The following is a 6,000-nucleotide window of genomic DNA, read 5'->3' on the forward strand; positions in this document are numbered from 1 at the left end:
TGGGGCGGGCCAGGCTGTCAGCCAATCACAGACAGACACACACACACACACAGCAAAGTGGATTTTTGCCAGACAAGCAAGGGCATGTTTCATTGGCTGTGAATGTCACATGTCCTTGCCCTTTAAGACCCGCCCATTTTCCCCATCGCCGCCATTATCTCAGTGCTGCGAGTGTGTGTCAGTCACCACTCCCGCTGCCGCTGTGGGCGCTATAAAGTGCAATCGAGACATCGGTTTAGGGAGTAGGGACTAGTTGTAATTTCAGGCTTTTTCAGGGCTAGACTAGAGCAGTTCATAGCCATTTTTGCTAGGCAGGTCTGTGCCAGCGCTGTGCAATTGTTTTTCACAGCGTATGTCTAAATCAGCACAGGCAATTCTTTGGGGCATAGTATCAGTGTCTGTGATAGTCAGTGACGTACCACTTCTGTCAAGAAAGCTACACCAGCTCTCCATTTCTGCTATACAATTTTTAACTGCAGGTAGTCCAAGCAATTCTTTGGGGCATAGTATCAGTGTCTGTAAAAGTCAGTGACGTACCACTGCTGTCAAGAAAGCTACACCACCTCTCCATTTCTGCTACACAATTTTTAAATGCAAAAAGTGCAGGAAATTCTTTGGGGTATAGTATCAGTGTCTGTGAAAGTCAGTGACGTACCACTGCTGTCAAGAAAGCTACACCACCTCTCCATTTCTGCTACACCACCTCTCCATTTCTGCTACACAATTTTTAACTGCAGGTAGTCCAGCCAATCTGTGAGGAAGGTGCAGGCGTAGATATAATGTTGTCTTCATCCAAAGGTGGTGGGTTTATTTATAGTTACAAGGCACAGCGATGGGGGCCTCATGTGCCCCTCGTATGCAAATTTATTTTTAGGTTTCTGGGAACGCCACTTATTTTCTGGCGATATTACATCTGCAGTATCGGGAGTTCAGGAATGGATGCATTACATTGATGATATTTGGTTTCTTTGGTCTGGATCGGAGGGCGATTTAGTTGAGTTCATGAATGAGCTCAACAATAACGAACTGAATATCAAACTCACTTACAAATATGGCAGACGTCTTGAGTTTCTGGACCTCCAAATTGAGGTCTTGGATGACGGCTTCATACACACTGATGTGTATCGCAAGCCGACTGCAACAAATTCGTTGTTGCATGCCACCTCATCCCATTTGCCCTCCCTTATTCATGGTATCCCTATCGGACAATTTTTGAGGGCCAAAAGAATATGTTCCAGCGAAATGACCTTCGAATCTCAATCTAGAGATATCTCCCGCAGATTCATCGAACGTGGATATAGCAGGAGAAGTATCAAGATTGGTACAAACGTGCCAAGAATAGTAATAGAACTGATCTCCTCTTTGCACCCCCAAATAAATCCAAAGAGGGGCCTGATGTGACCAGAGTAATAACAACATATAACTCCCAGTGGAGGGATTTCAAGGCCATTTTGGAAAAACATTGGAGTATTTTATGTACTGATCCAATTTTGAAGAACTATATCCCCCCAAAACCATCTTTGGTGGCTAGGCGCTCCCGTAATTTACGAGATATTCTTGTGCACAGTCACTATGAGGCCCGTCTAAAAACTAAAAACAAAGAAGTCTCCAATCCCCTAAATGGTTTTTTCCCGTGTGGCCTTTGTAAGGCCTGCGGGAATTGTGTCAAAACAAAATTTTTCAAAAACCATGACGGCACACGCAGGTATGCTATTTGGAAGACACTTAGCTGCTCATCGAGCGGCGTGATATACCAGACTGAATGCCCCTGTACCAAGATATATGTTGGTCTTACGACACGAGAATTTAAAGTCAGGGCTTTGGAACATCTTAAAGATATTAGGAATGCCCGTACAATAGAAAATCCGTCTTTACTTAAGACGTTACCAAGACACTTCAAAAGATATCATGACTTCAATCCGAATGGTTTGAGGCTCCGTGTCATTGACCAAATTCATCTCGGACCAAGGGGAGGGGACCTCGCTCAAGCTTTGGGTAGATTAGAATGTAGATGGATCTACAGGTTGGGATCCTTAACTCCACAAGGTTTGAATAAAACTGAAGGCTTTGGTTCCTTTTTATAGTCTCTCCTACATAGCCCATTAAGGTCTTGTCTGTTTCGGGAGATAATTTTAATATCAGCTCTTCTTATAGTTGCACCACGGTTTTCTTTTATGGGTGGGTATGGTTTTAGTCCAGGTCAATCGTTTTCTGTTTTAATTTTTCTTCCTTTTTTTTCTCTGTTTTAGCCCTAGATGAGCAGTCTAATGTGCGTTTATACGAGATCACGCTCCTGGCAAATTACCTCTGTTTGCAAGCAACAAGTTCTAGATTGATTCGAAACATCTATTGTGGTGAAGCTGATATGAACTTTCATATATTTCAGAATTATTATTCCTAATGCGGCTTTTCTAATAATATTTGTTACTGGGGAACCTTGTCGTGATTAAAATATATTTAGTTGTTGGGGATAATTCTATACCATGTGCAATCCCTTTTATATTTACTGCCTGTTTATATAAGCAGCAGAATTTATAGATATTAATTATGAATGTATGAGGACTTGTACATGGTTATAATGCATTTGTTGTTTAACATTTAAATGGTCTTTTCCACATAGATAACGTCTACAATGTAATGTATGTATGGACATTTGCATATGTGCGTGTATATGCTGAACTAACTTTGCTTCTGGCAGTTGTTTTCGTATATTGATTGCAATCTAATTATAATAGAGACATTGCCAATCTCCCCTGTATTCAAAATACCTTGCGATGTATGCCATATTGGTACTAAGTTCCATCTTGCTGGTAGTGCGCGTGCGCCGGTCTCCGCTCCTCACACTTCCTGGTATGCACCTTATTTGGGACATTGCGTGCCACGCTGCGTTCCAGCGCGCGCATCCAGGAAAGTGAACTTGATAGAGGTAGGCGGGGACTGCCCCACGCGCCGACATCACCAGCATCATGTGACAGGGGCGTGTGTGGAGGCTTGTTTGGACTGCTCCTGTCATTGGCTGCTCTACGAAGTTAAATGCCTGGACATCTCCCCACCCTGACACGCCCCTTTTGAAGAAGCGAGGCGAAACGGCGTCAGGGGTGGTGGAGCGCTCGCCCAGTTTACCCTTCTCTCCAGGTATATGATCATTGATTGTATTATGCAATGTTTTCTCTCAGCGGTTTGCCATGATTGTTTGTTTGATATGCTGGTTACTAACCGATATGACTCACAGTGTTTCATGATAAACCATAGGTGCTTGCTGAATGTTAATTAGCCTTGTGAGGTTTTGTTTTTTACCACCTTCTCACCAGCACAGAGATTTATGCAGGTGCAAACCAGTGTGGGATTTGCACACTGACAATAGGTTCAAAGATTGATTATTTAATAATTTATACATCATCTGTTGCTGATGGGCAGGTGTTATAATTAGAGATGAGCGAACCGGTCGCGGTTCGGCTCGAGGTCGGTTCGCCGAACGGAGCTCCCGGTCGAGTTCGGTTCATCGAACGTTCGACGAACCGAACTCGAACCAATAGGCTATAATGGGAGGCAATCACAAACACATAAAAATGCATTATAAATGTACACATACAGTTAATAAACATTGCCATAACACTTACCGGTCCCCGCGATCCCTCCTGCACTCTGTCTCCTGCCGCTATTCCATCCGATGATCGCTGAATCCTCCCGGTGACCGGCACTGCCAGCAGAGATGCAGGACCTATCGTGACGTCAAAATAGCCATGTGACCAGTCACGTGGCTATTATCTCATTGGCTACAGACTGGTCACATGACTATGACGCGTCATGTAGGACCTGCGAGTGCATCTCTCCGGTACATTTGTGTATCGCCGTGTACCGGCGACATGCTCTAGCACACGGTCGACTCCCCGTTCCGTTAGGGACCGGCTGACACAGCTGGTCATTAACGGAGATCACCGTTGCCATAGCAACACAGTTAGCGGTGACGTCATCGCTAACCGCGGCTCCGGGAGCACCGTTGCTATGGTAACGCGTCTGTCAGCGTTACCGCTGTTACCGCTAGCAGCACTGATCACTCACGGAGTGAAGGCTGCACGCTGCTTCTCGTGCAGCTTTCACGGAGTGAATGCTCCACGGGAAGCAGCGTCTTCCCCATGCAGCAGTGATGTAGCAAAGCTGCATTTGTTGAACGAGAAAGACAGAAGAGCAGGATCGTGGAGGGCTGACAGGGGGTAATAAAGATGGAGTCTCTAATGTGTCTGTGTATTTATTTCTATTAAAAAATGTTTTCTCTGTGTGGTGTCTTTTTTTTAACCCTTTATTGGAGATTCTTAATGACCGGGTCAAACGTGCCTGACATTAAGAATCTCTGGCTTAATACTGGCTAGTAAAACAAAGCCAATATTAACTCATGATTACCCAACAAGCCACCCGGCTCCAGGGCTGTTGGAAAAGTTGGATACAGCGCCAGATGATGGCGCTTCTATGAGAGCGCCATTTTGTGGGACGGCTGCGGACTGAAATTCGCAGCAGAGGCGCCCAGAAACCTCGGGCTAACCTGTGCCGCGGATTCCAATCCCCAGCTGCCTAGTTGTACCTGGCTGGACACAAAAATGGGGCGAAGCTCACGTCATTTGTTTTTTAATTATTTCATGAAATAAGTTAAATAATTAAAAAAAAAGGGCTTCCCTATATTTTTGGTTCCCAGCCGGGTACAAATAGGCAACTGGGGGTTGGAGGCAGCCCGTGGCTGCCTGCTGTACCTGGCTAGCATACAAAAATATGGCGAAGCCCACGTCATTTTTTTGGTGGGCAAAAAACTTCTGCATACAGTCCTGGATGGAGTATGCTGAGCCTTGTAGTTCTGCAGATGCTGTCTGCTCTTCTTCATACAGACAGACAGCAGCTGCAGAACTACAAGGCTCAGCATACTCCATCCAGGACTGTATGCAGAAGTTTTTTGCCCCCTGAAAAAATTATGTGGGCTTCGCCATATTTTTGTATGCTAGCCAGGTACAGCAGGCAGGTACGGCTGCCCCCAACCGCCAGTTGCCTATTTGTACCCGGCTGGGAACCAAAAATAAAGGGAAGCCCTTTTTTTATTATTTCATGAATTTCATGAAATAATTAGAAAACAAATGACGTAGGCTTCGCCCCATTTTTGTGTCCAGCCAGGTACAACTAGGTAGCTGGGGATTGGAATCCGCAGCACAGGTTGGCCTGAGCTTTCTGGGCCCCACTGCTGTGAATTGCAGTCTGCAGCCGCCTCAGAAAATTACATTTTCATAGAAGCGCCATCTTCTGGCGCTGTATCCAACTCTTCCAGCACCTGCCTGCTATACCTGGCTAGCATACAAAAATATGGCGAAGCTCACGTCCTTTTTTTGTAGTTTTTTGGCAAAAAAAATAAAAAATGCTTCCCTGGATTTTCCATTGCCAGTGAAGGTAACACCAAGCACTGGGGGTTAGTAGCCAGTAGCTGCTTGGATTACCCTTAGCTAGCAATACAAAAAATGCAGCGGGAGCCCATATATATTTTTTTTAATTATTTATTTAAATAACTAAAAACAAAATGGGCTTCCCTGTATTTTGATTGCTGGACATCACAGTGCTGTAAAAATAAATCTTTAAAAAAATGACGTAGCGCTCCGCGGTATTTTTGATTCTCAGCGCAGATAAAGCAGACAGCTATGGGTTGCCACCCCCATCTGCCTGCCGTTACCTTGGTTGGCAATCAAAATACAGGGAAGCCCATTAATTTTTTCTATTTAAAAAATAGTTAAAAAAAAAAAATGACGTTGGGTCCCCCCATTTTTGCTAGCCAGCTAGGGTAAAGCAGACGGCTGTAGCCTGAAAACCACAGCTGGCAGCTTTACCGTGGTTGGGGATCCAATGTGGAGGTCCCCTCAGGCTCTTTTTTATAATTATTTTATAAATATTAGTAATTACACAATAAAAGTAGGGTCCCCCCCAAATTGGATCACCAGCCAAGGTAAAGCGGACAGCTGTGATCTGCTA

This window comes from Anomaloglossus baeobatrachus, chromosome 3 (genome assembly GCF_048569485.1).
Source record: "Anomaloglossus baeobatrachus isolate aAnoBae1 chromosome 3, aAnoBae1.hap1, whole genome shotgun sequence".
Classification (NCBI taxonomy): Eukaryota; Metazoa; Chordata; class Amphibia; order Anura; family Aromobatidae; genus Anomaloglossus; species Anomaloglossus baeobatrachus.